Here is a 23,051-nt window from a genome sequence, read left to right as displayed (position 1 = left end):
TTTCCCATGTGGGCCCAAGGGTTGGAATACACGTCTTATGGCTTATGAGGAACAAAATTGCTTGCTATGGGTTTTAGGAACATTTGACCCACCTGCCCATCTCCAAACCTAATTGAAGGGACAGGTTAGCAAGTTGAATTGATACACCTCATGACCTAAGAATGATCACGGTCTCCAGAGGGAATGCCTTTTGCATGTCAACAGAATAGAACTGCAAACCAAGAATTTCAACTGATCAAGTAAAGAGACGGAGGAGATGGAGCAAGAGGCTAATTTATGATTAGAAAACTCTGAAAGGAGGGACTCTCAACCTTTTTCTGGCCCTGGACCCCTTTGGAAGTTGACTGAAGCCTATATTCCCCTTCTGAGAATAAGGTTTTTTGTTTTTGTTTTGTTTTGCTTTTAGGACTTGAATTTCTCTTTATTTATACAGAGTACTGGTAGCTCAAATAGGCTGTTGCCCCAGGACACTGTGGTACATAATGTGGAAGGAAAAGCAGGCAGGGTTGTGGTCTCAAGGGGAAAAGCTCAGTCCTTAGAGTGGCTGCCAGCACAGGATGGGTCCAGACTGCATGCAGTAAAGACAGGAGGGACAGGTGCTTAAAAAAACAAACAAAAAATAGACCAGAGCCAGGGCAGGGCCCAGGCCACTGGTGCCCACCCCGTCCCCTATTTTATTTTTATTTTTTTTGGGGGGGGGACAATGAGGGTTAAGTGACTTGTCCAGGGTCACACAGCTAGTAAGTATCAAGTGTCTGAGGCCAGATTTAAACTCAGGTCCTCCTGAATCCAGGGCCGGTGCTTTATCTACTGTGCCACCTAGCAGCCCCCCTCTCCCACTTTAAACAGGGGCCACCTTTAGAACTGGGAGGGGCAGCTATATACAGCTATATATCTGTATTCTCATCCCCCACCTACAGACACACAGACAGACAGAGCAGCCCCCAAGGCGCTAGCATTTGGGGGTAGCTCTGAGAGTATATATGTGTACAGAGTTGGGATAAATGAAAATTCCTTGTTGACACAGGATGTCCTCTGTTTTGCTCCAGCACTGGGTGGGCAAAGTCCTTAGTTTGGCATTGATGTAAGCCAACCACCCCTGCTTTGGGTCCTGGGGAAGGGGCCCAGAGAGGGGGTAGTTAGAGGCAGCTTTATAGTTCTGGAGTAGGGGCCTTGGCTGCCCCCCCTCCCCAGCTGCTATCTTCCCAGGGGCAGGATACTCCTTGCCCCTTTTTGCTCAGTAGCCAAGGGTCTTCTGGAGGCATAAACCATGTAGAGGAAGCCATCTTCATCCTTTTCCTGCTCATAGATCTCTGAGATGGGTGTGAAGACGCTGACCATGCTGTGTTGGTTCACCAGCAGGAAGAAGGCCTGAGTGGGGTTAAGTTGGAGTCTTTGATGGATGATCTTCACTAATTCACTCATGTTGACATGATTGAGGACAAGGAACTTGGTCTTGTCCAGGACAGGCAGCTGTTTTTCTCCTTTATATCACTCAATGATCACCGGGATCTTACTGGGTTGCTGCTCACCTATCTGCTGTATTTCCTTGCATCTGTCAGCAAAGCTTCGCCACTGCTTCATTGGTTTTTTTTGTTTGTTTGTTTTTTTATGAAGGAAATGTAAAATCGAGTCAGAGGTTAGTGAAAATAAAGATGTAATTTTCCCCATTTAAGTGCACAGGCCCTATGAACTCTAACTGTGAGATACTTCCTTTGTTAAGAGAGACAGCAAGAGATGGGCCAGTATCTTACATATACAGGTTAAGAAAAGAGGAATATGTAGCAAAAATACAAACGAGGCCCAGTCACACAAAACAAAGGGGTCAGAACAAGGAATCTAGTACATAGCCCCTGAAATCTATGTATAGGCTATCTGTGGACCTGAGATAGTCCTGGTCTGGAGGGACCAGAAATGCTGGCCAGCCTTCTAGGGAGACTCAGGTAAGACAAGAGGAATTTAACATAAAAAAATTCAGTGATGTAGCAATCAGTTTCACATCAGGGGTTCCACTGGCATTCTGTACATAGATTTGAGGAGCCTGGTTATGTCCCCCTGCTGTAAATTAGTGCCCCATGGTAGATTTCATGCTGCAGATTTCTCCTCTCTATACCTGGCTCTCCATTATGGGGTCTTCTGTTCCAGCTTCTGCTTTCCTTCTGCACCACAGGACTTCTTTGGGTCCACAGACATTCTATGGCTAGATTTGAGGGGGTCCCTACTGCAGGCCTAGTTAGGGCCCATGTTGTAACAGACTGCTCTATGTTGGATTTCTTGCCCTAGAATTCGCTTCTTTTACCTAGGGCTTCCTTTGGGGGGATTATACTTCAGCTCCTGCCTTTGCTCTAGTCCAAAAGACATTCTCAGGTACAGAAACAGCTCATGGATGGTTTTCAAGAGTTCTGTAGGAGAGCCACAGTTTAGCTTCCCAGCTGTGACTGATGGTTGGGTTTTTACATCAGATTCTTTTTGTCTTTACCTTGGTCTCCTATGTAGGGGATTCTGGACCATCTCTTGTATTCCTTCTAGAACAAGGGAATGTCTTGGGTCCACATGGGGAACACTTTCAGGGGGTCTGTACTACTGTACTCCTTTGGCCTACTTGTAACCAATTTGCTCCATTGTTGGATTTCCTGTTGCACGTTCCTATTCTCCTTACCTGGGTTTTCATGATGAGGGATTCTGGTCCACTTCCTGCTTTCCCTCTAGACTTAGGGATTTTCTTGGCACCACCTGCAGTCACGGATAGATTTCTGGAGCCTCTTCTAAAGCTCACCTTGAGCCCCTCAGTTGTGACTGATTGCTACATTTTTGGATTTTTTCATCAACTTCCTCTTGTCTTTACCTGGGTCTACATATGGGTCATTCTGACCCATCTCATCCATTTCCACTAGAACAAGGGACCAAGATGTCTTGGGTCTGCATTGTAAGGGCTACAATTCTAGCTAGTCTGTCTAAAATATCTAATGAGTGGTCGCCAATAAATTATAAGCTTTAACAAGAGTTTAGACTTTTCAATGTCATCTTTTTAATTTAATTTTTTTTGTGGGGCAATGATGGTTAAGTGACTTGCCCAGGGTCACACAGCTTGTAAGCTCAAGTGTCTGTGGCTGGATTTGAACTCAGGTCCTCATGAATCCAGGGCTGGTGCATTATCCACTGCACCACCTAGCTGCTCCCAAGAGTTTAGCATTTATTAAGGAGAGTTTTAAGCATTTATTAAGGAGAATAAGAATTTGGTGAAGAGAGAGAAAGAGGTCTAGATGCTTACATCTATCTATCTATCTCAGGGAGCACTCGTTTTAGCTCCGCTCTCCATGAGAGTCCTCACAAAAGAGAGTGAACCACACCTCCTTCATCCCACAAGCCTCCTGTGAAACTGGGAACATTCCATCCACTCACACACACACACATCTCCAAGCTAATTGGTTGGTAGCCTTGATTGACAGTACCCACAAGCAAATGTCACTTCCTGATGCCAAGGAAAGCCGCATGGCTTGCCCTCAGATGTCTTCTCCTCATGGCTGAGCTTTTCTACAGTAACTCTCCAGCAGGTGGCATCATTCCAATTGTTGCAGCATGTAGGCTGTGGAATAATTTTAGGAATTATTGTTTGTAATAATTATTTCCTTCATGATTTGATTTCTTGATACAGATTCCTCTTGTTACCTGGGAATCCCATGTCTGGGATTCTGACTGAGGTCTTCCATGCCATCTAGACCATGGGAAGGTTGAATGTCGACAGAAAGACCCTTGATAGATTTTAGGGCATCTGTACTAGAGTCCATGTTAGGCACCACTACCATGAATGATTTGCTCTTGGCTGGATTTTATATTGCAGGTTCCTCTTCTGAGTCTCCATTTCAGGTGATTCCAGTCCACCTCCAACTTTCCATGTGGGCATAGGAATTATCTTGGGACATCATACAGTCTGTGGATAGATTTCTGGGGTCTCTGCTAGAGTCCAGCTTCAGCCACTGCTCCTAAGTGTGACTGATTGCTTCCTGGTTAGATTTCTTGTTGCCCATTCCTCTTTACCTGGGGCTTCCTTTTGGGATATTCTGGTCTAGGTCCTGTCGACCCTCTCGACCAAGAGACTGTTTTAGGTCCCCAGATTGTACATGGATATATATAAGAAGTCTTAGGAGAATCTAGGGCTGATCCACACAGCTGCAAATGATTTTCCCATGGAGGGGTTATTTTGTGGCAGATTTCTCTTTACCTGCCTCTCCATTTCAAGCAGTTCTGGTTCACCTGTTGCCTTCCAGGTAGATACAACAATTGGTTTTGGATGGCATGCAGTCTAGGGATAGATTTCTGGGGTCTCTGCGCATCATCAGCCCCTGAGCTCTGAGTGATTGCATACTGGGTAGACTTCCTGTTGTACACTTACTTTTCTTTACCTGGGGCTTAATTTTGGCAGATTTTGGTCTAGTTCCTATTGACCCTTTCACACAAAGGACTGTCTAAAATCCCCAGATTGTTCTTGGATAGATTACAGGAAGTCTATACTGTATTTCAGGATTGGCCCCTCCTCTATGAATGATTTCCTGATGGGTGAATTTTTTGTTGCAGATTCCTCTTCTCCTTACCTGGGTCTTAATTTCAGACCATTATGGCCCCATTCTTACTATCCCTCTAGACTTAAGGATTGCATTGGGACCACATTCAGTCTGTGGATAGATTTCTAGTCTCTTGCAAGAACACAGTTCCAGCACCCCTGCTGTGATTTATTGCTTCTTGGTTGGATTTATGTTGCCCATTCCTTTTCTCTGTACCTTAGGCATCCTTTTGGGGGATTCTGGCCTAATTCTTTTTTCCCTCTAGACTAAGAGACTAATATCCCCATATTGTTTTGACCGATAGCTTCTTGGTTGGATTTCTTGGTACACATTCCTCTGTTATTTATCCAGGGTTTAATTTTTACAAGATTCTGGCCAAGTTGCAGGGTTGCTAGCCCACCTCCCCATAGGGTTTTTTTTTCAGGGCAATGAGGGTTAAGTGACTTACCCAGGGTCACACAGCTAGTAAGTGTCAAGTGTCTGAGGCCGGATTTGAACTCAGGTACTCCTGAATCCAGGGATGGTGCTTTACCACTGTGCCATCTAGCTGCCCTCCCCATAGGTTTTGAATGATTTTTCCCAAGGATGGATTTTATGATGAAGATTCCTCTACCATTTACCTGGGTCTCCATTTCAGGGGATTCAGGTCCAACTTCTGCTATCCCTCTATACTTTGGGATTGGATTGGGACCACATACAAGATTTTGATAGATTTGTAAGTTCACTTCCTAAGTTTAAATTCAGCATGACTGCTATCAGTGATTGCATCAGGGTTGGATTTCCTGTTTCAAATTCACTTTTTTTTCCCTTGGGGCTTCCTTTTGGGGGATTATGGCCTACTTCTGATGGTCTCCTTCAAGCAATGGACAATCAAAATTTTGCAAAACTGTATGTGGATATATTTTAGGAGATCTTTGCTAAAGTCCACATTAAGCCTTTTGGGCTATGAATAATTTTCTCAAGGGTGGGTTGTATATGGCAAATTCCTCTTCTCTTTACATGGGTATAAATTTCGGGCCATTCTGGCTCACCTGCTAAATTCCATATAGACAAAGGAATGGTTTGAGGATGACATAAAATCTCAGGATACATTACTGAGGTCTATGCTAGAACCCATTCCACAACCCTCCTGCTCTAACTGATCTAACATTCCCACTGGTATTTAACTGTGACAATATTTTAGGAGGTACTGGTCCACCTAGACTCAGGGATTGCATTGGTAAAAGATAATTAGATTGATTACAAAAATCCAGCTCCAACTGCCTGTCATGAGTGGTTACTTCTTGGGTGGATTCTATTGCGCCCTGTAACTCTTCTCTTTACCTGAGGTTTCCTTATGGGCATTCTGGCCTAGGTCTTGGGCTCCGTTTCTACCATCAGAACTTTGGTGGTTGTGCTGGTGTTTCTGTGGATATTTCAGGGAATCCACACTAGAGTCCAGTGTAGGCCCCCCTGCTATAATTGGATTAAAAATGGCTGTATTATTTGTTACAGTTTCCTCCTCTCTTCACCTAGGCCCACCTGACAAGAGATTCTGGCCCATTATCTTTTTACCATACATCATTGAAAGAGATAGATGGCAGCTAGGTGGCACAGTAGATAAAGCATCAGCCCTGGATTCAGGAGAACCTGAGTTCAAATCCAGACTCAGACACTTGACATTTACTAGCTGTGTGACCCTGGGCAAGTCACTTGACCCTCACTGCCCAACAAAAAAGAATGAAAGAGATATCATCAGGCCAAAGCCATCAAGGTGGGTGCATGGGGGTCTCTGGTTGAGCTGAGATACAGCTAGCTTTCTCTAAGCGGTTACTTCCTGATTGTATTTTTGTCACCCATTCTTCTCCTCACCTGTGACTCCTTTTTGAGCATTGCAGCTCAAGTATTGCTGTCCTTTTCCAGGATCAGATTTTCTGTAACCCTGCTCTTTTTTTTCTGTACAGATTTTAGGGAAAAGCAGTAAAGTCCAAGGTAGACCCCCGGCTGTAAATGACTGACCCAAGGATGGATTATTTGTTACAGATTCCTCATCTCTCCACCAAGGCCAACAGCACAAGAGATTTTGGCGAATTTGGTTCTTTCTGAGTCATTCAGTGGGATTTCATCAGGCTTCTTCCAAGGAGGTAGATGTATTGGGTGGGTGATGGAACCTGCTGTGGGTGGTTACTTCCTAGTTGGATTTTTTTGTCACCCAAACTTCTTTTCCTCACCTAGGACTTCCTTTTGGGCATTCAGGCTTAGGTCTTGCTGTCGCTTTTGAGGTTCACATGTTTCTAGCTCTCCTCATTCTCCCTGTATAAATTTTAGGGAAACAGAAGCAGAGTGTAATGTTGCCCCCCTCCTTGAATGACCGACCCATGGATGGATTCTTTGATATGGATTCCTCCTCTCTCCTCCTGGGCTCACAACACAAGGGATTCTGGCCAATCTGATCCTTTCTGAGTCATTAAGAGGCATTTCATCAGGCCTCATCCAAGTAGGTAGGCCCATGGGGTCTCTGATGGAGCTGAGATACAGACCCCCTGCTGTGATTGATGGCTTACTGCTTGGTTTTCCTATTTGACTTTGCCTTTTTCTTTTCCTGGTGCTTCCTTTTGGCCATAATGGCCTTAGTCCTTGTGTCTCTCATGAGTTAGGAACAGTCCAAAGTCCAGAGAGTGCAACTGCATCCTTTGGGTCTCTAGCCCAGTCTACATTGGGTCTCTTAGAGCTACCTAATTATATCAAGGTAAGATATTTTGTTGCAGTTTCCTCAATGCCAACTCTGGGTCTAGCTTTCAGACCCTTCTAGCAGTCAGTGTTGGACCTCTCCACCATGAAGAATTCTATCAAGATAAGATAGTTTTGTTGCAATTTCCTCTCCTCCCTCCCTGGGTCTAGATTTCAGATTCTTCTGGTCCACCTCTTGCTTTGCATGGGTACAAGGATGTGTGTTGGAAGCCATGCATATGTGGATAGATTTCTGGATTCTGTGCTAGTGTGCATGCTTCACCCCCTGGTATGCATCAACCAATCCTGGTCGCATTTTGGTGGTATAGTTATTTTTCTATAAGGGGTGTGGTTCTTTTCAGGGATTCTTGCCTACTTTTTGTAATGCTTCTTCACTAAGGGAATTTGGAGATCTTCAGGTTGTTCCTGGATAGATTTGAGGTAATCTGGCCCAGAGTCTTCTGTAGTCCCCACGTGGTGTGAAGCACTTTCCTTTGAGTGGACTGTTTGTTGCGGCTTCTTCTAATGGTTGTTTCTGTGGAGATATCAGGGAATATGGCTATGGTCTGACCACAATGTAGGCCCCACTGCTGTGAGGGCTTAACCACAGATGGTTGTTTTGTTACACTTTGCTCTTCTCTTCCCATAGGCCCCCAGGAAAAGAGATTCTGGCCCATCTCCTTTTTGTCCTACAGCACGGAAAGTGATGTGATCAGACCATAGACATCTAGCTAAGTGCATGGTGGTCTCTGGTTGAACTGAGACATGGCCCCCTGCTGTGAGTGATTACTTCCTCTTTGGATTTTTTTGTAACCCCTTCTTCTCCTGCTCAAATGGGATTTCCTTTTGGGCATCCAGGCTTAGGTCTTACTGTCCATCCATTTCCAGCATATTTTTCTGGGAATGTATTTGGGGAGCTACTAGGACACCAAAAGCCAAGGATTGCATTGGGACTACTTTCAGCCACTAGATAGATTCCTATGTTCCCTTCTAATGTCGAGCTCTAGCCCCCTTTCTCTGATAGGTTATTCTCTTTCTGGATTTCTTGGTCCTCTTCTCTTCACCTGAGATTTCCTTCAGGGCATTCTGACTGAATTTTGGGGCACCTTTTCTATCATCAGATTTTTGGAAAAAGCAGGAGAGCCCCCTGCTGTGAATGACTGCCCAATGGAGGGATGATTTGTTACAGATTCCTCAACTTTTCACCTAGACCAACAACGCAAGAGATGCTGGACAATAGGCTTCTTTCTGAGTCATCCAATGGGATTTTTTTCAGGACTCTTCCAAATACGCAAATGCATTGGGTCTGTGATGCAGCTGAGGCAGAGGCCTCCTGCTTTGAATGATTACTTCCTCTTTGCATTTTTGTCATTCCTTCTTCTCCTGCTCACCTGTGACTTCCTTTTGGTCATCCAGGCTTAGGTCTTGCTGTCCTTTTCCAGGATCGGACGTTTTGCAACTCTGCTCATTTTTATGGCATAGATTTTTAGAAACAGCAGTAGAGTCTGATGTGCACCCCTGTTATGAACAATTGACCTATGAATGGATTATTTGTCAGATTCCTCATCTCTTCAGATAGGCCAACAGCACAAGAGATGCTGGCCAATCTGCTTCTTTTTCTGTCATCCAATGGGATTTTGTCAGGTCTCTTCTAAGTAGCTAGATGTATTGGGTGGGTGAAGGAGCTGAGCCACAGGCCCCTTCTGTAAGTGGTTACTTCCTAGTTGGATTTTTTGTCATCCATACTTCTCCTCAACTGGGAGTTTCTTATGAGCATCCAGGCTTAGGTCTTCCTGTCCTTTTCTAGCTTCAGAATTTTTGTAACTCTGCTCATTTTTATTATTATTATTTCTTTTTGGTGAGGCAGTTGGGGTTAAGTGACTTGCCCAGGGTCACACAGCTAGTAAGTGTCAAGTGTCTGAGGCCAAATTTGAACTCAGGTCCTCCTGAATCCAAGGCCAGTGCTTTATCTACTGTGCCACCTAGCTGCCCTCTGCTCATTTTTTTTTTAGTGAGGCAAGTAGGGTTAAGTGACTTGCCCAGGGTCACACAGCTAGTAAGTATCAAGTGTCTGAGGCCGGATTTGAACTCAGGTCCTCCTGAATCCAAGGCCAGTGCTTCATCTACTTTGTCACCTAGCTGCCCCCCTGCTCATTTTTTTTTAGTGAGGCAATTGGGGTTAAGTGACTTGCCCAGGGTCACAGGGCTAGTAAGTGTTAAGTGTCTGAGTCCAGATTTGAACTCAGGTCCTCCTGACTCCAGGGCCAGTGCTCTGTCCACTGTGCCACCTAGCTGCCCTTTGCTCATTTTTATGGTATACATTTTTGGAAACAGCAGTAGAGTCTGATGTGGGTGCCCTCTTATGAACAACTGACCTATAGATGGATTATTTGTTACAGATTCCTCATCTCTTCATCTAGGCCAACAGTACAAGAAAGGCCGGCCAATCTGTTCCTTTCTGAGTCATCCAATGGGATTTTGTCAGGCTTCTTCAAAGTAGGTAGATCCATTGGGTAGTTAATAGAGCTGAGACACAGGCCCCTTGCTGTGAATAATTACTTCCTCTTTGCATTTTTTGACACCCCTTCTTCTCCTGCTCACCTGTGACTTCCTTTTGGTCATCCAGGCTTAGGTTTTGCTGCCCCTTTCTAGCATCAGACTTTTTGTAACTCTGCTCATGTTTATGGTATAAATTTTTGGAAACAGCGTAGAGTCTGATGTGGGCCCCTTGCTGTGAATGACTGACCCATGGATGGATGATTTGTTACAGATTCTTCATCTTTTCACCTAGGCCAACAGCACAAGAGATGCTAGTCATTCTGCTTCTTTCTGAGTCATCCAATGGGATTTTGTCAGGCCTCTTCCAAGTAGGTAGGTGCATTGGGACTGTGATGGAGATGAGACATAGGCCCCCTGCTGTGGGTTACTTCCTAGTTGGATTTTTGCTCATCCATACTTCTACTTCTCACCTGGGACTTCCCTTTGGGCATCCAGGCTTAGGTCTTACTGTCCTTTTCCAGCATCAGAATTTTTGTAACTCTGCTCATTTTTATGGTATAAATTTTTGGAAACAGCAGTAGAGTCTGATGTGGGCCCCCTCTTATGAACAACCAACCTATGGATGGATTATTTGTTACAGGTTCCTCATCTCTTCACCTAAGCTAACAGCAAAAGAGATACTGGCCAATCTGCTTCTTTCTGAGTCATCTAATGGAATTTTGTCAGCCCTCTTCCAAATAGGGAGATCCATTGGGTGGGTGATAGAGATGAGACAAAGCCCCCCTGCTGTGAATGATTATTTCCTCTTTGCATTTTTTGTCACCCATTCTTCTTCTCCTCACCTAGGACTTCCTTTTTGTGCTCCAGGCTTAGGTCTTGTTGTCCTTTTCCAGCATCAGACTTTTTGTAACTCTGCTCATTTTTATTGTGTAGATTTTTGGAAAAAGCAGTAGAGTTTGATGTAGGTCCCCTGCTGTGAATGACTGACCCATGGATGCATGATCTGTTACACATTCCTCATTTCTTCATGTAGGACAACAACACAAGAGATACTGGTTAATCGGCTTCTTTCTGAGTCATCCAATGCGATGTTTTCAGGCCTTTCTCAAGTAGGTAGATGCATTTGCTTTGTGATGGAGTTGAGATTCAGGCCCCCTGCTGTGAGTGGTTACTTCCTAGTTGGAATTTTTGTCATCCATACTTCTTCTCACCTGTGCTTTCCTTTTTTTCCTCCAGGCTTAGGTCTTCCTGTCCTTTTCCAGCGTCAGACCTTTTTTCTAACTCTGCTCTTTTTTATGGTATAGATTTTTGGAAACAGCATTAGAGTCTGATGTGGGTCCCCTGCTGTGAGTGACTGACCCCTGGATGGATTATTTGTTACAAATTCCTCATCTCTTCACTTATGCCAACAGCACAAGAGATGCTGTCCAATCTGCTTCTTTCTGAGTCATCCAATGGGATTTTGTCAGGCCTTTTCCAAGCAGGTTGATGTATTGGCTCTGTGATGAACATGAGACACAGGCCCCCTGCTGTGAGTGGGTACTTCCTAGTTTTATTTTTTGTCACCCATACTTCTTTTTCTTTTCTTTTGTTTTTATTGTGAGGCAATTGGGGTTAAGTGACTTGCCCAGGGTCACACAGCTAGTAAGTGTTAAGTGTCTGAGGTCGGATTTGAACTCAGGTCCTCCTGAATCTAGGGCCAGTACTCTATCCACTGTGCTGCCTAGCTGCCCCACCCATACTTCTTTTTACCTGTGAATTCCTTCTGGGCTTTCAGTCTTGTTGTACTTTTCAAGCATCAGATTTTTTTAAAACTCTGCTCATTGTTTTGGTATACATTTTAGGGAATCAGGAGTAGAATCCAATTTAGGTCCCCTGCTTTGAATGACTGACCAATGTATGGATTCTTTGTTGGATATTCCTCCTCTTTTTCACCTAGGCCAGCAGTACAAGAGATTCTGGACAATCTACTTCTTTCTGAGTCATTCAATGGGATTTGGACAGGCCTCAACCAAATAGGTAGCTGCATGGGGTCCCTGATGCTGCTGAGATACATCCCCCCTGCTGTGATTGATGGCATATTGGTTGCATTTACTATATGACATTGCCCTTTTCTTTACCTGGAACTTATTTTAAGGAATACTGGCCTTTTTCCTTACATCTCTGTTGAATAATGAACTGTCCAATATTCAGAGAGTGTTACTAGGTACTTTTATTGCGTGTATAGTCGAGTTCAAGTCGGGCTTCTCAGCCTTTTCCTCTCTTCCTGCCCTGGGTCTAGATTTCATTTCCTTCTGCCAAGTCTAAGTTGTTCCCCTTAGTCCTCTGTTATTGTATTGATTCCTAGATTCCTAGATCTCATTCTAAAGTAGAGCTACATCCCCCTGCTGTGTGTGATTACTTCCAGGTTGGGTTTCTTGGCACTCATTACTTTTCTCTTCAACATTCTGTCCTAGGTCTTTTTCCTTTTTCCACCTTCAGATTTTTTGCAAGTCTGTCAATTATTTCTGTATATATTTTGGGGAATCAGCAGTAAAGATCAATATAGGCCCCCTGCTGTGAATGACTGTCCCAGGGATGGATTGTTTTTTGCATATTCCTCAATTCTTGACTTCTGTTCACTGGAGATGAGTGTGATGAAATAATGAGATTTAGCAGATACTCAAAGACCCACCTGGAGATTAATCTAGACTGATTGACTCAAGTGAGAGTGATTAACTGCTGATTAGCCTACTTCAAGTTAACTGGATTATAATCACACCTTGAGAACACCTTCAGAACCAATGGATTTGGATGACGCCAACCAATCAGCTTGAAGCAGTGTGTAAGGCCCGCCTCTGTTCCAGACCTGTAAAAAGCTTCCACAATGAGTTTTCTGGAGAGAGTTCGTGATTGAAGCAGGCTTGTGGCAGAGGACTTGAGGAAGAACCAGACCAGGCTGGAACTCTAGGCTAAATAGGCTTTTTTCTTAACTTTCTGAACTCCATGGGAATATCTGTATGCTTTAATAAATGTTTAATGCCCCAGGACTGGTGCTAAAGCTTCTAATTTAAGGCGACCACAATTTAGATTTTAAACATCACAGTTTTCCGAATTGTCATTAATTTTTCTAATGTTGTCATAATGTTTTCTATGGTAGAAAATGTGGAATTCTCTAGCATCAGCTTTGTCTGTGCCACTGATTTTCAATAGGGGCTGATTCAACTGATGAACTACCTCGTTTTTTTACCATAGAAAATATTATGACAATATTAGAAAAATTAATGACAATTCGGAAACCCCAGCCACTTTGACATGCAGAGAATTGGGGAACCAATTAAAACAATTTGGCATACCCCAAATTCTGACTGTTTAAATACTTTAACCTTAACAAGCTTTTCCTTCTGCAGGTAAACCGCTTGTTTGTTTTGTTTGTTTGGGTTTTTTTGAACCATGAGTTTAATGAGTCTGTTTATGGTATTATGTTTAAAACCTATTGCTTGATTTTTCAATGGACATATTGAATATTGAGTCTTTCTTTTTGATAAATTGTTTATCACTTTAAGTATCTGCTAAATCTCATTATTTCATCACACGAGATTCTGGATGTTCTTTTTTTTTCTACATCATGAAAGGGATTTTAGCAGGCCTCATCCAAGTAGGTAGGCATATGGGGTGTCTGATGAAAGTGAATTACAGCCCCCCTGGATTTCCTATTTCACGTTGCTCTTTTCTTTACCTTGGGCTTTATTTTGTGGGATACTGGCCTAGTTTCTTCAATCTCTTGACTTCAGAAATGTCTCTTATCCTGACAGTGTAACTGGATCATTTTAGTAGTTCTGTAGTTTAGTCTAAGTTAGCCCTCTGTGCTCTGAATAATTCTTTTAATGTAACATATTTTTGTTTCTGATTATTCTTCTCCTTCCCTAGGTCTAGATTTTAGGCAGTTTTGGTCCACTCCTGCTTTCTATGTGTACAACAAATTGTTGTGGGAATCCGTGACATCTGTGGATAGATATCTGGGTTCTCTGCTAGAGTACATCCTTCACCATCCTGCTGTGTCATCTAATTCTGGGCATATTTTGGTTGTACATTGACTTTTCTTTACTCAGAGCATACTTTTTTGGGATTTTAGCATACTTCTTGTTACCTTTATTTACCATGGGAATTTGAAAGATTTGCAGATCATAGATGGATAGGTTTGAGGGAATCTGGAACAGAGTCTTATGTAGGCTCACCTGTTGTGAAGCAGTGTCACATGAATGTAAATGATAATCCCATGTTCTGATTTTCCTCTCTAGATTCATCTTCTTTCAAAACCTAGGGGTTTTTTATGGGGGATTCTGGCCTACCTCCTGGTTTCCCTCTAGACTTATGGGTTTTCTTGGATCCATATGCAGTTCTTGGAGAGGTTCTTGGAGCTGAGTTTAAGGGATTTTGGGGGGTTCTATACAAGATCCCAAGTTATGACTCCCCTTCTGTGACAGATTGCTTCCTGGTGGGAATTTTAGCCAAAGATTCCTCTTCTCTTTACCTGGGGCTTCAGTTTTAGGGATTCTGATCGAGTTCTTATTGTCCCTCTCATTCAAGGTACTATTTGGATTCATTCGCTATCTCTGGGTAGCTTTCAAGAGTCTATAGAAGAATCCATGTTTTGCCCCCCTGCTGTGACTGCTACATAGTTGGATTTTTTTTTTGCTTCAGATTCGTCTTTTTTAAATGGGTAGTCCTTACAAGTGATTCTGTTATACCTCCTCTTCTCCCTCTACTCCAAGGGACTTTCCTATGTTCAGAAAATTTTCTGTGTTCAAGAAAATTCTTGACTGCTGTGAAGCAGTCAGTCACAGCAGGGGGAGCTAATGTGAACTCTGGTATAGACCCCATAAAATCTATCCACATACTGTCTGTGGAATGAGGCTAGGCCATTGGTTGAGTGGGAAAACAGGATGCCCCATAAAGGAGACATAGGTAAGAAAAACAGGAATCTGCCAGGCCTATCTGGGGCTTTGGTATAGATCATGTCAAATGTATTTCTGTATTGTTTGGCCCTAGGATGGTCCCTTGGTCTAGAAAAAAAGCAGGAACTGGGCCAGAATTCTTCATAAGGAAGACCCAAGTTAAGAGAAGAGGATTCTTCAATGAGAAATCCAGCTATATGAGCATATAACCCCTGAAATCTGTTCCTAGGTCAAGAGGGAAAGCAGGAGGTGAGGCAGAATCTCCTATAAGGGAGACCCAAGTAAAGGGAAGAGACATTTGAAATAAAGAAATCCAACCAAAAAACAATCAGTCACAGCATAGGGGCATAAAGCCCACACTAGAACAGATTTTCTTAAATCAATGCACAAACTGTCTGTGGACCCCAAATATTCCTACAGTCTAGAGGGAAAGCAGGTTCTGGGCCCAAATCCCCTATAAGGGAGATTCATGTAAAGAAAAGAGGAATGTGCTGGAAGAAATACAACCATGTAGCAGTCAGTCACAAGATGGGACATAACCAGGGCTATAGCACAGATTCCCTGATATCCATTAATTGTCTGTAGAACCACAACAGTCCCTTGGCCTAGAGCTTATGCTGGAATTAGGCCAGAATCCTATACGTGGGAGACCCAAGTAAAGAGTAGAGGAATCTGCAGCAAAAAATCTATCCTGGAACAGTCACAGCAGGGGTGTCAAATTCGGGCTCTAGTATAGAAAGCTTGAGTTGTCTATGCCCAGAGTTGTCCAACAGGCAATTCCTAAAGGAATGTACAACTTTGACCTATTGGCACCTCTCCCAAGCCTGGTCAAATATAGTAAATATAATTTGAGATCAGAGATTTAGAGCTAGAAGGAATCTCAGAGGTCATCTATTCCATTTGTCTTATTTTATAGATGAATAAGCTGAGGCTGAGAGGCTAACTAACTTACCCAAAGTCACACACATAGTAAGCATCAGGGGCAGGATTGGAACACCCCCCTTGACCTTCCAGAGCCCCTTTTCCCCCACTATACAAGCTAAACTGCAATTCTTCGGTTTTTCCTAACATATTTGATCTCATTCTGCTGTAAAAGATGACATCCCTCCTTTCTTTTGAATAAGGAGTTTGAAAATTAGAACTTGATTTTCTATTTGCTAATGTTTTGTTTTTCCCATCCCTAACACAGAAAGCAGAGACACTGTACTCATCTTGGCTGAAAACAAAACAAAGCAAAAAGCTCTCTCACTGATTCAGGGACTGTGATGTCACTAGCTTCATTATATTTTATTCAAATTTTATTTTCTAGAATTTAACAGGATGAAGTTTAAAAAATCCAATTCCTCTAAATAAGAAAAAGATACTTCTCTGGGGCCCATGAAATAGGGTTATGTGCTTTTATTTTATTCATTACAGTTAACAGCCATAATGATTCCTATTGCATTAAACATGCATATGGGCTACAAAGTAATTTAAATGTAATTAGATTTCTATTAGGATGATGTAAGCATCCCTGCTTAGTAATGTGTTCTTCCTTCATTAAAGTCCTGCTCCAATGCCTCCTTGTGGCATAGAGGTGACCCTGGTTTCTTGGAGGCTATGACAGAGTACAGGAAGAAGGCTCCAGTGGCTCCTACCAAAATGGAAAAACCATCAAGCCTGAGCCTGCTGATGGATGTCTCTGATCCAAAGACCAGTCTGGTTAAAGTCAGAGAGGCTCAGCACTAGAAGGTTTGTCGTGATCCCGGGACCATGCTTGGGTTCCTGGGGGGGGGGGGGGTCGGGGGGTCGGGGGGGGGGGTTGTATGTTTTTGTTTGTTTTCCTAGAACAACTCATGAAAACTGCTTACTGGGGCCCAGTGATCTGTGTCAGTGTGTGTGTGTGTGTGTGTGTGTGTGTGTGTGTGTGTGTGTGTGTGTGTGTGTGTGTGTGTGTATGTATAGGAGGGGGATGGCAGGGGTGGGGAGGGAGGGGTTACCATCCACACCAGTGAAATTTAACTGATCCCTGCAGTTTTCAGGTAATAGTAGTAGTAGGCTTCCACCAGTCTCGGATGACCATGGATCAGCACCTTGAAGAGCCACAGGCCACAGTGTGGCTGTGTAGTCTGATATGGGAGCCGCAGCACCTGCCACAACAAGGACATCGGAAAATTGCGCTCTCTGTTGCCCATCAGTTCCTTCGTTTCAGGTAATAGAGAGTGGAAAATCAGAGCAAAGCTATTGACTCTTGTAGAAAACACTATATAAGGTTTTGTGGTGGATGATAACATTCATGGCCATTCCTCAAGCATGCCCCCATTTGCATGATTTAACAATTGAATTCCACCAACATTTGTCAAGCATATAGCCACATGTTGGGGATTCAGAGACCAAAAAATGAATTATTCTTTTGCCTCAAAAAGCAACTCTATTGGAGTGGTAGAGGTGGAGGGAGAGGGGGAATAGGGCATGGATCCAACCTGAGAAGGAAATGTGAAAAAAATCCAAAGTAATTTTAAGGGGGCAAGAGCAGGAATGCCTGGAAAGGACGTTGGAATCCTGCAGAATGTGGAACCTGAGATATGCTTTGGAGGAAGATGGGAATTTTGTGCTGTGAAAGTGATAACAGAGGGCATTCCACACACAGGGACCCACTTTGTATGCAAAGGCAGAGGCAGGAATTTGGAATGTGGAGGTCATGAAGAGGAACTATAGGATACAGGGCTAGAGAAGTGGACAGATGAGATGGGGTGATTTCTTAAGACTGCCAGGGATAATTAGTATTTCCTTAGTATTTACTAAGAGGGAACAAATAATAATACACTTGAGTGATAAAGCACTTGTTTTCATTTTCATGAAGTGAAAAGAATTATAGAATCCATAGTGAAGTGGCACAATCTTAAAGATGCACAGGGCATACTTTTTAACATATCTCAAAGAGGAGGATTCTAAAAGAATGGAAGAGCCTTCAACAGATGGTTCATTCTTTTTTTTTTTTTTTTTTTTTAGTGAGGCAATTGGGGTTAAGTGACTTGCCCAGGGTCACACAGCTAGTAAGTGTTAAGTGTCTGAGGCCGGATTTGACCTCAGGTACTCCTGACTCCAGGGCCGGTGCTTTATCCACTGCGCCACCTAGCCGCCTCTGGTTCATTCTTTAAAAAAAAAGTTTGAAAGTTGATGGACAAGTCTCATTCAAAAAAGTTGATTTTATTAAAAATCATTATATATCATAAGAGGGAGTATAGTATAGTAGATAAAATGCTGGACTTGGGAGTCAGGTGACCTGGGTTTGAAGACAGCCTTACTTAGTATTTGTGTAATGCTGGGCAAGTCACTTACCTTCTGTGCCTCAGTTTCCTCATCTGTTGTGCTTAATGGCCTGGGACCATACCTTCCCAGCTCTACAACTGTGATCCTTTGATTCTGATGTAAATGCTTTATTTAAATAGGATAATTTTAGTTTCTTTCTTCCATAAAGCAGACACCAGTAATTTTCCCCTTTTCTCTTTAAGGTATTAGTATAAAAACCCCACATAAATTTAAAAGTCGTTTATAAAGACTCTAAGAACTCCATAACTGTTGATAGGGGGTAACCTCTCCAAAGGCCAACTGTTAAGAACTTTGTCACCAGCACACCTCCCCATTGTCCTTTGCCCATGACCACTTCGCTCTTCCAAAGGACCTCAGTGGTCCATAGGTTTGATCTTTTGCTACGTTTGAGTCCCCTGACTCTCCCTTTATCTTTCTCCGTCTGGCCAAGGTGTTTGGCTGTAAACTCATTGTTAGTTAGGCCACCTTCTTCCACCCAGGGATCCTTTGCTATATGCCCTTCCTCCTCTCCATAGACCCATTAGGCACTATTCAATCCCACACCACCCCCCCACCCCGCCCTGAGCTGTGGCTTGGTCTATATAAATGCTGCACCCCGGGGATGGACGATGATATTGTGAAGCCCAAAGAGATGGAGAGTTGAAAAACTATGGAGGCCCTGAAGCACATGGCCAAGGCTGCTCACCACCTTTCTGTCGGGTTCCTGAAACTGAAGCCAGACTATGACAAGGCGTCACTCGAGTATAGGAAAGCTGCCTTAGCCTTCCATAGCGCCAAGAAATTGGACAAAGCAGCAGAGGACCTTCTGAAGGAGGGGGAAGTCCACGAAAAAAAACAAAACAAAACCTGCTACAGCTGCCAGTGCTCCTGAGGAACTTGAAGAGGCTATTTAAAGCTGCAGTTATGTTCAGGAAGATCGCCTGCTTGGCCCTGGACATGGGAAAGGCAGACGTCACGGCCATGACCTTGAGCCGCTATAGCTCCCTGCTAGGTAGCGCAGTGGATAAAGCACCAGCCCTGGATTCAGGAGGACCTGAGTTCAAATTCGGCCTCAGGCACTTAACACTTACTAGCTGTGTGAACCTGGGCAAGTCACTTAACCCCAATTACCTTACCAAAAATAAAATAAAATAAAGTTAGTTAAAAAATAAAAGATCTGCTATACTTGTCATTTGTGTGTGTGTGTGTGATTTTTTGCATGTCCTACATAATCTCAATCCCTTTACTTCAAACATGCACGGAAGTCTTTGGGTTATTCCCCCTCCCCAATTATCTCCCTGTCCCATACTCCCAGAGTAGATATATTCCTTCCATGGTTAAATATTTTCTCTTAACTGATTGGTAATTACCACCTAAAAGTGATGGGTTCAGGTAGCAAATAATCAATTAGGCTACTCCCCCGCCCCCCATTGTTTCCTTTCCCCCATGATCCTCAGTGATACCAAAACACCTCAGGATGAGAAGAGAGAATACATAAAAGTTCTGTGAGACTTCTTTTCATGCCTCCCCCATGGAGACAATTCTAGGAAATACTGCCTAGACCTTGCACTCTGCAAATGACTGGCTTTTCCCCTGGAAAACCTAAGTTGATTTAATTAAATCAGCTTGAGCTGAAGGCTCAAGGTGTTCAGTAATAGGATAAGTGTCAAACTGGATGGTACTTTAGGTCCTCCCAGTCTAATCCCCTCATTTTACATAAGAAGTAGCTCTGTGGCCCAAAGAAGTTCACTTGTTCAGGAAGTTACAGCTGACAGGCCACAGGTGACAGTGACAGACCGACATGGGACAAGATAGAGAAAGGAGTATGACCAGGGAGATCTCCATGGCTGCTTATATGATTATACAGGCTTTGAATAATCTCCATCTCTAGCCTCCCCCAGAAGGGACACAATTATTTTCTTTTTCAAAAATTTTCAACAATATTTAAATGACCAAAAGTCAATTGGAGCCAGATCTGAGGAAGGTTCTAGGCCCCAGAATAATCATCTAAATTCATTAACACATCTGAAGTTCCCAGGGGAGGTTGTTTGGAAGGAAGGTAGAACAACAGATTTATTAGGAAAAAATTCCTAATAATGAGAACTACCCAAAAGTGAAATGGATTGTCTCAGGACAAAATGGGTCCCTAGTCACAGGAACAATTCCGGCAAAGACTAGATGCCTACTTGTCTGGTCTGCAGTGGAGGTCCCTGTCCAGGAGTTGGATTTAAATGGCTTCTGAATTCTACTCCAGCCTTTTATGGTGTTTATTGCCGACCAGAAAGATTCTTATCCATCTTCCCTTCTAGCCCCTCTTCCTACCCCTACCAGGGTCTAGCAGTGCTTTAAAGACATGAGTGCACAGTCACTGTTTACAGATCACATCATTTTTACAGCGTTGGAAATCAAACACTAGTGTCATTTCTACTTACCAAAAAAAAAAAAATCCGGAGATAATGAATTAGTTTACTGAGAGCATCATAGTAAGCTTTAAACATGAATGTTTCTTTGATAGAACTTTTCTTTCCCCTTTTTTTGTGGTTCAGATCTGTGATTTCATTGATGTGGAGAACTCTGTGTGGAAACTTACTCCCCAGATGAATATCAGCAAGTCTTCTGTAGATTCTAGGCTAGAGATTTGCCTATTCGAGGTGGTACTTAAAAACCTGACTTTAGGGGCCAGCTAGGTGGTGCAGTGGATAAAACACCAGCTCTGGATTCAGGAGGACCTGAGTTCAAATCTGGCCTCAGACAACTTGACACTTACTAGCTGTATGACCCTGGGCAAGTCACTTAACCCTCATTGCCCCACCAAAACAACAACAACAAAAAACAAAACAAAAACCTGACTTTAAGTAATTTTTGTGTCTGAGGTTTTCCTGATTGCTGATTCTCTCTACTATGCCACATTGCTTCTGTCTTCTACTTATATAATGTATTTTAAACCAAACAAAATAAAGCATTGGTGCCCAAAATGATCGTTTTTGCCCTCTGATGCAGTTGGCTCATTTTAAAATATTCATTTATGAAAACAAACCCCAAAGTAGAAAACAAGTGATTTCATATTAAAGGGACCAAACAGGAGCTCTGGAAAATGTTTTCCACTTTTGTCTGTTTTCATGATTTAATGTTTATAAGATTATGTGTTGGAACACATGGGCTGCTAATTTCAATGGATCTGCTCGAAACATGTCATTTGATTGAACATTCCATGGAATATAGAATTGTATGGAAAATAAACTCCAGGCTCAAGAGTTATGAAAATAAAGCTTGAAGTTTAAAAGAAAGTACCTTCCTATCTCAGGATGTAATTAATTTTTGGTAGAAGGTGGAGCTAGATGAGAAGAAACAAAACGTGAAGAAAAGCCCTGGCAGCTGTCCAAATGAGAGCCACTAATGATGGACCAGAAAGTGATCTGCTTGCTTCTTTAGGAGTGAGGCTGTAGTAAATGACTTTCAAATCCCTAATGCAGACAGATTCATTTCTCTTTGGGAAAATCATCAGAAGGTTCAGTCAGATAAATTGCAGAGCAGGAAAAAGAGGGCCCACTTTCCACAACACCTATTCTGAATCTCTGTTCTCTGGGGACCCAGCCCTAAAGAGAAAGGGGTAGAGCTCTGAATTCGGAGGAGGAGGAGTCTACTGCAGAAACCCAGACTACCTTTCCAATAATTCCTGTCTCTTGTTCTCAAATGTCATGGATTTTAACTGAATTTAACTAGTTTAATAGGCATCTCAACTAAAATCATCTTCCATCTCTGTCCATTTGTACCAACTGCCCCTCCATGCCCCAAATTGCTTTCCACTTTCTCCCTCACTTCTCAGCATTTCTGGCTTCCTTGAAAAATAACACAAGCATCGCCTTCTATAAGAGCCCTTGGCCAGTTCCCTGGCCACTTTAAGCTTCCCTTCAAAAGTTGCCTTCTGTCTGCTTCGTATTTGTCTTGTATGTACATGTTGGCCTTAAATCGTAGACATAGTGGATAGAGAGCCAGGCCTGAGGTCAGGAAGACCTGAGTTCAAATTTGGCCTCAGACACTTCACGACTGTGTGACCTTTGACAATTCACTAAAAAAAAAAAAAAAAACCTCTGCCTGTTTCCCTGTCTGTAAAATGGGGCTAATGATAGCACCTCGCTCCCAGAGTGGTTGTTGTGAGGATCAGCAGAGATGATGTTTGTAAAGTGCTCAGCAGGGGGCTTGGAAGAGAGCAGCCAGACACTGAATAAAGACTTGTTTCTTACCCCCTTATAGGGCAAGCTGCTAAGTAGAACCTTGGGCTTGGAGTTAGGAAGACCCAAATTGAATTTTGGCCTCAGGCACCTCCTGGTAGTGTGACCCTGGGCAAGTCAAATGACTGCAGTATGCTTCAGTTTCCCCACTACAAAAAAGGTGATAACAGTGCCCATCACTCAGGGTGGTTTTGAGGATCATTTGAGATGATCTTGCTAAGGTGCTTAGCCCAGTCCCTGGCACAGAGAAGGCAAGGAATCAATGCTTGTTCCCTCCCCCTTATACCAAAGGTAGCCAGGTAGCACGATGGGTAGAGAGCACTGGGGCTTCCAGTCAGACGGGCCCTACCTAGTTTATGTCTGGCCTCAGACACTTCCTAGCTGTGTGACTCTGGGCAAGTCACTGGCCCTCACTTTATCTCAGTTCCCCATCTGTAATATAGGGATAATAACAGCACAGCCCTTCCAGGGTTGTTGTTGGGAGCATCAGCTAGAAGGATAAATGTAAAGGGCCTGGCACAGACTAGGCACTGAATAAGTGGATGTCCCCTTCCCTTTATACAACAGGCAGCTAAGTGGTACAGTGGGCAGAGCTCTGGGCCTGGAGTCAGGAAGACCTGGATCTATATCTGGTTGTGACCCTTCCTAGCAGCGTGATCCTGGACAAGTCACTTTACTGCTGTTTGCCTGGGTTTCTCCATCTGTAAAGTCAGGATAATGATAGACACTTCCTTCCAGGGTGGTTGTTGTGAGCATCAGATGAAATGGCATCTGTGCAATTCTTAGCATAGTGCTTGGGACATAGTAGGTGTTTTATAAAA

This window comes from Dromiciops gliroides, chromosome X, assembly GCF_019393635.1.
Source record: "Dromiciops gliroides isolate mDroGli1 chromosome X, mDroGli1.pri, whole genome shotgun sequence".
NCBI classification, from domain to species: domain Eukaryota; kingdom Metazoa; phylum Chordata; class Mammalia; order Microbiotheria; family Microbiotheriidae; genus Dromiciops; species Dromiciops gliroides.
Note: the sequence above shows the minus strand (reverse complement) of the source record.